At 39.4% G+C, this 12351-nt stretch overlaps 1 protein-coding gene across 1 annotated transcript in view; it reads left to right on the forward strand.

The window, feature by feature from the left end:
* The window catches only part of RALB (RAS like proto-oncogene B), a 65112-nt gene that overhangs the window by 1344 nt on the left and 51417 nt on the right, over positions 1-12351 (forward strand). The window lies entirely within an intron of this gene.

A 12351-nucleotide genomic window follows, 5' to 3' on the forward strand; every position in this document is an offset into this window, starting at 1 on the left:
GACTTTATGCGTTGCTGAGAGGCCGGTGCAGAACTTTCCCCAGACCCTCTTAATTGCCTCCTGCTAGGAATTAAAACCCAAACCCCAAAACAAACCCACACATTTTTCATAAAAAGAACTCTGAGATCATTAGCTAACATTTGGAAGTCCCTCAAATTAACATGCGTAAAGGACTGTGGCCAAACTCCCACTGGCTCCCATAAAAGCAGTAATCAGTCCTTCAAGCAAGATTCTCTACAAAATAACACCCAGAAGCCCCTGCAGAAGGGATTGCCAATCTCACCATCTGACTAGATTAAAAACAGCAGTAACAATGTGATAATTGACAGGAGAAACTTCCCTGACAAGGAATGAATCAGTGTTTATTTTTAGCCTTTTCCCCCAAACCACTTTATTTAAACAAAAGATTAACTAATTATTTCTGTTGTTACATTGTCCACGCTAGAAACAGGAGGTGGTAGATCCTTATGTCTCTGCAGGGAGCACTTTGTGTTGGCTCATCCTTTGAGGTCTGCACCCTGGATGAATGCGATTGCGCCAATTGTCCTTTCATTTTTAGTTCAATCAGTCTGAAAAATATCAAAGCTTCACTAAATTTAGACACACACCCCCAATCGATATTTTTTAATTTCCTAAATAGCAAGCCTCAAAAAAAGGTTTCAGAAAATATAAATTGTGATTTTTTTCTGTATCCTACCTTTGCTCCAAAGCTTTGCTTGAAAAACAAGTCAATATTAATCTTGTCACTGCAACTGCCCACTGCAGCCTTCTGTGATGACAGAGCACTCGCATTCCAAGAAGATAAGGTAGCACTACCTGTGTACAGGAGCCAGCAATAAAATCTTATCTAGGAGAAGGCAGATCACCTGAGAAAAGACTGGCAAAAGATTTGTCCCATTTTATGATGCAAGGAAACAGTATCAATCCCAATTACATCAAATAACATCAAATAATATCTGTGTTTCTGGTAATAAGCTTTTTGGGTTTTGCTTTGTTTTGAACTGGGGGGGTTGAAGTGTTTTTCTTAAATTCTGAATGAATTGTGAATTGCAGCATGGGTTTCATTAGTAGAAAAGGAATCAGTCTTCTTTGAAAATATCTGAGGATATATTTTTATGGTTTATCTGCTATAGAACTAAGAAACATAAATGACCCTTTATTTCATTGTACTGCATATCTACAATATGAGAATTGCTACAAAACATACAAAGAGCTGATTTGCTGATCTCTTACTTTCATAGTCTCAAAGCCATTGTAGCATGCTAAATTCATAAGTCAAATTGTATTAATTTTAGTCCTGAAGAGTGAATCTCATTTTGAGCATCTAAGTATTTATTCTTCAAAGGAAAATGTTTGTGTAGGATTTCTTTTTTGCGCTCCTTAATAGTTCAGATAATTTTGGTTATGACTACTTGGGCTAGCCCAATTTTAGGTAAAATAGTTTATATTTGTACTCTTTTAGTGCATACCTGATCATTCCTGAACAGAGTGAAATGTGAAGTAGAACACCATAGAAATCATGGCAAATTATCAGTTTCTTTATATGCAGCCCACTAGTCTCTTAACAGAGGTTAGAGGGAGAAACTCCACTGTTGTATTGCTCATAGGAGCAAGTTGAATCTTTGGTATCTCACCTTACGTGTTAGTGCAAGAGATGCATCAAAATGGAATTTTACCTAGAAAGAAAAGTATCCTTTCTCCTGTCTCCAACCCCAGATAATTTCATTTCTCTTTAGAAGTAAGATGAGTGTAGAACACTAACAGGAACATTGTACCAAATGATTTAATCTGTGGGCAATCAGACCAAACAAATCCGTGCATCATTCATAATCATTCATATGCATCTGCATTGCAAAGAGATACAGTTAATTGCAAAAGACAACAGTACAGATGGGGGGAGGGTGAGACAGAATAAGGGAGATCAATAAAATCTGCATGAAATACATGGGGCTTTAACCAGAATTTATTTTATTGGCTGCAGGCCAAGTCCAAAAAATAAGGGTTTAGGGCAGAATTTGAGCTCCTAAATCTAAACCAGAGATGGTGAAAAATCCCAGTGAGCTGTGCCTGACCTTGCATCATGCCTAAATTCCCAAGCCACCTTATGTGCTTTTACATAAGCTACTCTGCTGTATAGAGCTTCTCCGTAAGTGCCCAGATCTGCACCAGTTCAACAGGGCCAAACAGCTTGGCACTCATTCACCTTTCAACTCAGTCAGGAACTAAAAACTATGTGTTACTCCATACAGGTCCCCAGAACAGCTCAGTTCAAGAGGTAATCTTCAAACCTCTCTAAGGGATGCCAGTGGGACTGAGTCTTCACAACTGCAATTGCACCTGTTCCCTCTAAAAAGACATTTTTATGATCTACTAGAGCAGGTAAAGCATTTATCCCAGGAAGCAGAAGGTCTGAATTTAGGGCCTGTTCTTTGCAGATCAGAGATACCAGTAGTCAGACAGATGTTTGGGTGCATAAGTATTCACCTGAAAGCAGCTTCAAAGCTTGGTCACTCTCATTTGTGACCCTGCATAGAACACGTCTAGAGCAGGTGGTGAGGCTCTGTGCAAGGATGCTCAAATTAGCACTGACGTGTTTCCGTCAGAACTAGGTAATGCCGTGTCATCAGAGGGGACTGACACATAGCAGAGTTTATTAGCTGAGATGCAGCGTACGTTAAGATGGTGCTACGTACTGCTTCCGAGTCCAGCTAGCTCAGGAGCCTCCCATTTCAGCACATTCCCACTCTCAAGCAAGCAACAATCTACATCCGTTGCCTAAAATACATATGGAAAACTGATTAAAAGAAATAGAAGTTATTACTCTTTAGCAGAAATGTTGCTCTCAGCCTAGCAATAGCTACTTGGGAGTTTGAATTTGCAGCTGTCAGATTGGTAGGTATCACCAGTACCAGCTACTAGTCACTTCTCTGGGTATGTCTCCGGTGAGTACAGATTTGGGAATTACCGCTGGATGGCACTCTTGTGCCACAGAGTGTGTAACTGTATGTGATTTTATTTGGCTGCAAATACAGACATCTTTTAAAGACAAAGAACCAAGTTGTGTTCTTTATACCGTCATAAATTTGGAAGTGGCTTCATGTAAGGCATTCACTTTAATTTAGAGTTGCACCAGCATAACTGGGAGAAGAATATGAACCAGATGTTGAGAAGTGATATTTTGGCTATTAAGTCTATCAATAAGGTTTTGAACAATTTATGAAACTTAAATAAAAGGAGCAGACATAGAGGCTGTGGCCACAAAAGACCAAGAGCACCCAGCTTCAATTCCTCTGTGTTGTACAGGCTACACTAAATTCTAATAATCGACCTTAATGCTTTTTTATATGCCAGTGATTTTACCCTTAAGGCTGCTACATTATACATGCTATTCTATAAAGATTAAAAAAAATTCTTCTATGGCTGGCTGTAAAACCAGAAGCTATCTTCATTCCAAAAGTCAAAATTTGAAGTCTTTGTTTTAAAGTTTCCAGTCTATATATTTAAAATGTTTGGAGAATGTTTCAGTCATTTCTAATTCCAAATATTATGCTTTTATCTTGAAATATTTGAAAAATGGCTCAAGTATTTTCACATAGAATAATCATTCTGTGAAAGTCAATATTTTTTTCAGAAAGTATTTAGTTTTCTGATAAGAAATCAATTTTGGACTAAATTTGCATTTTAAAATGTGGTAATTAGCTCTCTAGTGAAATAGAATCATATCCACAATAACTCTTTAGTAAAGATAACACATTTGCCTTAATGGACTGTACATGTGTTATGTATCAACGCAGTGTAAGGGAGAATACCAGGGAATTTCTGCAAATACATTTGAACATCAGGGAAATATCATCATGAAATTTGTGCTTCTGCTCCTTTTCTGTTGGTATAGATGGTGACACCTCTCTCCCCTGTAAAGAACTGCAGTTCCCTCAACCCCAAATCTGTACAGTACTCTGAATATTAGGAATGTCTGATAAGTTCAAGAACTCTTTCAGCAAAGTCATCTTCTCCACCTTCACTTCCACCAAAGCCAACAAGCAAGCTAGTAATGAATTTAAGCTGAGGCATTTTCTATTTTGAGGCTGGTAACATATCTCTGGTTTCAGCCAGGGAAGGAAGTGCTTAGAGTGTTTTATCACAGCCAGCTCTTGTGATTTACTTGGCATAACTGGAAGAAGTAAATTGTGCAAACATGGGCTAAAGCTTATTCTTGGGAAATGCACAGTTCCATGGACTTGGAATCTTTAATGTATATTTTTGGTGATCACTTGCATGCTCTATCTTCAATTTTCTATTTGTAGCATGAGAATAATATCACACTTATTCTGTGATGCTTGACAGAAGGGTTCCTGTACATGTGCTAAGCATGCTCAGAGGCAAACCTGGCAGGATCAGGCTAAGAATGTTTCAGCACACCTTTCCTGCCCTCCCTGGTTTTGGCTTATTCTGAGGGTCATCATGGCCCTCACATAATTTGGTCACTCTGAGAAGATGCTCTAAATTAAGAATTTGCTGTTATGGCTGAATAACACAGCAACCTGAATCTGTTCAGAGAATGGAATGGAAACTATTGTCTTCTCATATTTCTGCCTTTCCACCCTTCTACCTCATGCTGGGACTTAGAGCATCCACAGTCGACAGGATGGTCTGCAATTACCCAATGAAGAACCTGTGTCTCCTCCCACTTCCTTTACGTACTGTTGCGATTTACTGAATAACTGGTAGTTAACTTAATTTTTAAACTCTATTTTATGGTGATTCCCCAGGGCTATGTTCTTATTTATGGTTTCTTTGCACTAGCTATTGTAGATAGTGGTAGTTGAGAAAGACGCTGTTGTGAAGAGCTTACAAGCCACAGGTAGCACAAGCGGAGAACTAAGATCTAGGGAAATCAAGTGATTTGCCCAAGGTCACATGCTAAGTTTGTGGCAGTGTTAATCTACCCGATCTTATTATCTAAGGCATGTAGGCACCAATGCATGTTCTGGTGTATGTATCAGCCACAGGAATGCTAAACTCGAGAAGTTAATTTGGAAAATAAAGCGAGGGGAGAGGGAAAGAGAGAAAAAAGACATGCCTGGCACTACTTGAAGACTTGCAAGAAATTTCCACTTTCCCATTCTTTGAATATTTTTGAAATACATAAACTCTTGGGATCTGCATTTTAAAATGTTGTTTCAAACTGGAATAACATCTGTTAAATATAGCCAAGAAACATCTGGTTTTCTGTTCCTGGAAGCCTGAGCTGAGGCGGCTGTTTTCCTGTCAGCTATGCCATGGAGCGAAATCGGTTCAATAGGTCATTCTGTTCTCTCCATTTCTTAGTTCTCAATTTCCTATTACAAAGATGGCCAACAACAAGAGTAAGCAGGAGGGGAAAGGAGATTCTGTGTAATTGTGCGTATTAGCCTATGAAAAAAACCCTTTAGCTTCAGACTAAGTCAGATAACTGGTGAAAGCAGAGCTATTAAGCATCAGAAAGAACACCAGGGATTATATGGAACTATAAGATTTATTAGCCCCCAAATAGTTTATCTTTCATCAGTGGAAATAACAATCTGATACAACTCCCACTCAAAACAATGGAAGTCTCACACTGATGGTCACTGAGCTTTGGATTTGACCCTCTCTGGTATCACTGGTAGCTGGCCTAGTGGAAGCTGCTCACCAGCACATAGTATATTAATTGCAAGATTGTCATTAACTATCACCTAAGCAGCTCTAGACAATGCAGTATTTGAAGGGCCAGAAATGGTTGATGCATTGGATACACCATCTCCATCTCTTCAACAATCGCTCACTCCAGTGGAGTCAAACTGAGGATAGCTGGGAGGGAGAACCAGAAGGAGAGTTCAAAGGCCTCAAGTAGAGAAGACCATAAGCATGTTGTGTAGGTTTTAGTTCTTGCATTCCCAGCTCTCTGTGATTTGACAATGCCTTGGACAAACAAATACATTCTTGAGAACGGCATAATTTTTTCCCTTCCTCTTTTAAGAACAGGACCAAGACTCATAAAGGCATTTAGATGCTTATGCTCCCCCTGAAATAATCAGGCATTAAAAGCATAAAAACCATTGAGAGCATGCACCATGATCTGATATTTAATTACCAATTAAAATCTGTATCATTCAGTCAGTGCCATTAATATTAGGAGACAACTAACACTGAGGGGGCAGAACTCTCTCTGTGTGTATCCTTACTGAAAAATGGCAGCACCCCTGTTTTTCAGGAGCAATCTCAAAAACAACTGGGAAAAGAAATGCTGAGACCGTTTGCCATGAACATTTTGGTGAGGCAAAAAGGCCATCAGAGTCCTGTTTCTTATACAGATGTAATTTGCCACCAGTCACGTGACTTGAAAAGCAAAACTAATCTGGAGGAAAGGTTTCTCCAGTTTTTCCCTTAGATGTGACCTTTCCCTTCCCAGGCCATTAATTTAAAATACAGAGGAAGTGAGTCCTAATCTGAGGAAGAGTTTCCAAAACAGAATTAGAGATGCAGCACTTTCTGTGGCAGGGTCTTTCAAAGTGCTGATGGTATAAATTAACTAATGGGGGTCAAGTCTGTGTGCATAGAGGAAACTCGCTACAGGCAGATAGGGTGCAGGAAGGGAAAAGGGAGTTGTACAGCTTGTAGGCAGTTGCAAGTCGCTTCCTGGCACTATTTACGTGATGAAACATTTTGTTTCCTTCTGACCAGTGTTTGGCTTTACTTTCACCATCACCAGCGTAAGTCAGATGTCTTTATTGGTATCATATCTGTTTTACATTGCCCAACATTCACAGTCTGATACTGAAGTGACTGTTGCCCAGCTAGACTGTAATTATTTAAATCCACGTAGTGGTATGGTCCACCCATACCCCAACTGGACTACAGTCAAATGTATGCTTTAAATAAATAAGATCTAGTCTGACTGCCACGAAAGACTGTGCCATTTTACTTCATGAATAGCAAAACCAGTTTGTAATAACATACATGTATAGAAAATGCTGTTGTTATTGAATAGCTGGAAATCGAATGAGCCAGTTGTTTACTCTGTGCTGCATTGCTTTGTAGCCTAATCTGCTCAATGCTATCTTCATCTGTTCTCTTCAGCCTCATCTGATTTTTGTATTTGCCATATATACATTTTATCCAAACACAATTAGGGTTGTTGTGTGTTTGGCGCATCAGTGTTTGGAATCACCATGATTAATAGAATCACACTCAGTGGCAAGATTCAAAGGACTGGCATTTATTACAGAAAAGCCCTGCATGCCGTGAACATAAACATGCTTCTACACTGCTTGAGTTCCAACTTAGTCCCGCTCATTAATCATGGATTGTCTCATATCTGGAGCTTTATGCAGGAACGAGGGACATCTAGTGGTTCAATAGAATATAGCAAATGAAGATCTGCTTAAAAAGGTACATTGTTATGCAAAGTAGACAATTCCATGAAAGTTAGACTAAATTAAAGACTTTCTCAGTGGTTGAAATGCAATTTGAATATATGAAATGACTTTAGCTAAGACTGAAATAATCTGTGATGAATTTTATTTTTGTATTTCTATCTTCTTCTGAAAAGGTGAGCTGACTGTGAAACTTACATGGGTTGAAACGTATTTGCTACCTATTTTCAGGAGAACATAACATCCTCTTTAATTAGGAGAAGCTGGGATACAGGATAGGTGGATAAGAAACAGGGACAAATCACACACTATAACCCTATACATTTTTTCTTCCCCCAAATGAACACATTTATTTTATGCATGGTAATTCAGGATGTGATTAATTAGATCAGGTGATACCTGATAACTTACAATGACTAAGAATAACTGTGAAGAGCATTTCAAAGGAGAACTTTCCTTCCTCTGCAATGTGTTTCCTATTCTAATATTTAAATAATTGGTTTCTTTAACAAGTAACCCACTCTGAGTCATGTTTTCCTCTCTTCTTTGTTCTTATCCTAACCAATAACTACATGGCATTCCGATAGCTTTTATTGCAAAAGATGAGATGCGCATTGGAGAGGCAAAAATATCTGCATTGAATTGTAAGCTGGTTTTGTATTGTGACCCTGTGTTTGTATTAGGTTTGCCATTCTGTCTTTTTCTAGTCCTCACAGAACGTCCAGATGGACTATCTCAGTCTATTATGTGGCTCAGACCAGGGACAGTGCTTGACCTCTCCTGGAATAACTAAAATTGAGAGACCAACACCAAGCAGTCAAGGGCTGGCATTTCTGAATGTCTCCCACTGCTATCCTAACCCCACAAAACAACTAATTCAATTTATGCAGACAGAGGTGTATTTTGGCTGGAGCGTATGACTAAAGGAGGCAACCTATATATAAAAAGGGAGGTTTCTCTGCAGATGAGAGCAACTCTTTGCCAAATATTAAGACAAATAATCTGGAGAGAGCAACAGGAGGCGTTCTGTCTCACCTGAGATGCTGATAAAACCTGGAAGCCACAGGAGTGAGATCAGACTGAGAAAAGACAAGTCACTTGTTATTTTGCAAAGATGTGGAACTCAGGAGGTTTTTTTAAGGGTAAGAAGTGATGCTAAAGAAAATCCTTTGCTAAACAAGTGGATTTTGTTTTCCCTTTTTTCCCTCTAAACAGGCTAAACTAGAAGCTTGTAGGCCTTGATGAAACTAAGCATGCAAAGGGTTCTCCCAGTCTGACACAACAGTTCCAGGTCCATATCCTATGCTAAGGTTCAGAGATGGATTCTCAGCCTATGTGTGCGCCATAAAATGATATAGGAACTGTTATTTAAATGCTCCTCAAGTTGCATTAGGAGCTTGGGACACAGAGATTGTGTCCAGTGGTTCAGGCTGGTTGTGGGGGGTTGAATTTACAGAGGTTTTTTTTTTCATCAAGGTACACTGGAAGCAGGGACTTTATTAATATCCTATGATTAATGAGTAGTGAACACACTGAATATACAATAGCCCCTGCATCGTTAAGATTTATGAAATTATTTCTTTAGAGAGAGATGTTAGCAGCCTTTATTTATGTGATGGAGTTTGCAGCTTTTAAACTCCTGAAGTTTCAGGTGCACTAGCATGCACCAAGTTACATTGTTGAGGTCCTATTATCTCCAGATTTGTTTCAACAACAGTTCATTGTAGAGAGAAGTTCCAATGAAAAGACCTTCCAAAGTATTTTTCTGTTTGGACCTCTTGTGAAGGCTATATTTAGGATGTGAATACAGATATACCAAAACCTTATTGCTAACATTCAAACTGCATTTACCAGTATTAGGGGAAAATGAACTGAATTTCTTTTAGCTGGCAAATAATCCTCTCTATTTCAGACATTGCTGGGATAGAATGGCAAAGCCAAAGTACACCTGACCATATAAAGTACCCTGATACAAGTGTGGTCAATTATCAGAATGAAGAAAAAGAAGCAGGCTGGCATTTTAATGAATGTTTATTGAATGAGAAGGTAATGCCTTCTTAAATCTCTACTTACCTTTGCTACTACAAGGTTCTGGTTACCACATTACCACTTTACTGATTAATAGGGCAGTACAAAATTAATCTAAAGTTACATGAGCTTTAGACTGAATAATTTCCTTTGTGAAAAGATCTAGGAAAAATTAGCAGTCCTGCACTGACCCCAGAGTAGGTGAAAAGAGTGTGTGTTGGGAAAGGTTGGAGTATGCCTTGCACAGATCATGAGCAGAAAGGGTAAATCGGAGAGCTGAGACTCAGCACCTGACATCCTTCAAGCGTAAGGTCTGTTACAATGCTGGAAATCAGCCTAGGACTCCTCTGCTCTTACTTCTGTTGATATTGGAGTGCCAACAGCAAAAAAGCTGTGACTACTCAGCTCAGGCTTCCACTCCCGCTGCCCCAGTGCTTTGTCCCTGGCCTTAGGCAGGGATGGGTACATATTTACTAACTAGTACAGGCAGACACAAATTTCCATTGACTAATCTTCCTCCGGCAAGGTGAGTCATCATATAGAAAAGGTTGTTTCTGCTTGTTATCTGTTCAGATTATAATCCAGTCAGACCTCCAAAAAAGGCCAGGCCAGTAGCTTCAACACCTATGACCATCTCTGTTCTCCCATAGTAACAGAGGGACACTTGGAATGAGGTGTCTGTAGGTACAAGCTTTCTGCAGGGAAAGATCTTCCTTGGAAATTACTTTGAAAGAAGCTGGCAAGGATCCTGGTAAGAACTTAGCCTTTTCTGTCCGTGTTTCTCCTTCTGTCAAAACAATGCATAATCCTTCCCTACTTCACAACGGTATTGTGAGGAGTCATCAGTTAACATGTTTATGTCACAAAATGTGATTTCCTATTCTAAATCACCTAGACTTTAGTCTCACCCTTCTTAAAGATCTTTTCCCTCTTTTCACGCATCCATATTCGTCTTTGCTTTCTGCTACTGCAAAACACGATTGCTGTTACTGTTGCTCTTGGACACCTGAGAGCAATTTTAACAGTCACACCGAGTTTTCCTGAGCAATTAAATAATCAGCAAAGGAAAATAATTATTTTCCAATTTCTGTTTTTCCTTTTTATTAGTGTTGGAAAATTATATATACAACATAGTGCTCACTACTGAAATTTCTCATTACTGCTCCAACTCCTTGGTATTGTTATGAAGAACAATCTTTGCATATATTTATAAAGTATCTTATAGTCCAGAGATCTCTGAAAGAATTAATTTTGATCAAAACCAGAGTTATCTATAAAGAAACTCCAGTATAAATATCATGTGTTGTCTATGTTTGTATGCTGCGGGACCTGCACCTCTTTCTACAAAAAGACAACTTTCTCTGGAACAGAACAGTAGCAGACCAAACTATCTGCACTGTCTTAAACGTGAAGTGTACTATCTAACTGAAATTGCACAGGGAACCTAAGAAAGCAAAACGATCTGCAAGCTCCTATATCAACTTCATGCCAGAACTGGCGAGATATTTTTAGCTATGGCCCACTGTTGAAGATTGATTTAGGGCTGTAAGAGGTACCCAAATCTGGAAGTGGTGACCATTTTAGTTATGGTCCTGCTGCCTTCTCATTATCCAAGTTATCCTCCCACACACAACCTTGCCTGACCTGTGCAACAGTCCTTTCTTTTCTCCTTCCCTACCATGATCCCTTTTACTCCTGCTTACCACTGTCTCTCCTACTGCCTTCTATAAAACTAAAATCTTGGATTTTCCTCATTTCCCCGTATTATAGTTCCCTCTCACCTCCTTCCCAAGCTCCAAACTACTTCCCCAGACAGGTTTACTACCAGATGCTGTATGTTAATATGGGGAAACATCCCAACCTTATACATGCACTGAGGAATGTGAGTTAAACTTTGTATGGACTTCACAGTCAGGGTGGTCAAAGCCTTAAACAGGATGCCCAGTGAGACTGGAATGTCCACCCTTGGAGATATTCACACCTGGGCCAGGCAAGGCACTAAGCAACCTGACCTAACTTTGAAGTTAGTCCTGTTTCGAGTGGGTAAAGGACCAGATGATCTCCAGTGATTCATTCTAATCAAAATTATTTCATGATTCCATAATTCTAACTAAATCTTGAAGGAAAATGGGAAGAGGAAGCAGCACACAAGAATCTAAGAGAAATATGGTCTTCTGGTAAGAAGAAAAAGGGAATGCAACAAAAGAAACTAGAGCTGTGCACAGTCTGCTTTTCATCTTGCTTGCACTGAAGTAATTCAGGATGAAGTCAGATGGATGTTAAAATCAGTAGACAACCAAGAAGAGAATCAACAGCAGTTAGTCTAGGCTTGCTTCATCTGTCTGGACTCAAAGCCTGTTTACTAATGTGTGCGTGTTGTCTTCAGAATATTGCTCAGTTGGAATATTTCAAGGTACCATCTGTTTCCTGCAGATTAAGATTAGGAGCATGATGCAGGCAGTACCCCACCTCCTCAGAGCTTGGGCTGACCCAGGTGCTGCAGGCAGATGCGTGCTGTAGAGTAACCTCGTTGGGGGGCCAGAGAGGAGCAGGAATAGACCCGAGGTACCCCTGCTCCCTTCATCACAAGCACTAGTTCCAGCTCTCTCATCCTCTGAACGCTTAAGAATATGGTTTGCATTCCAGTGTCTGAATACATGAAATGTCCAAATCAAACCCGGAACAGTGACAAGTCTATGCTGTTGTGGGATATTCTCTCAAATCCACGTGATCATCTGTATAGATTTTATAGCACTACTAAAAATCAAGGTGAAAGCAGAGAAACAGAAATGTAAATGTAAACTGTATCCCAGTTTTTGAGAAGGGACTTCCCAAGTTCTACAAAAGTGAGTGTACTAGTGATCTTAATTCATACTCCTCAACCTCACAATTTATGTTTGCCCAATTTGAGATGTCACTACCCTTTAGT

Source organism: Balearica regulorum, chromosome 6 (genome assembly GCF_011004875.1).
Source record: "Balearica regulorum gibbericeps isolate bBalReg1 chromosome 6, bBalReg1.pri, whole genome shotgun sequence".
Classification (NCBI taxonomy): domain Eukaryota; kingdom Metazoa; phylum Chordata; class Aves; order Gruiformes; family Gruidae; genus Balearica; species Balearica regulorum.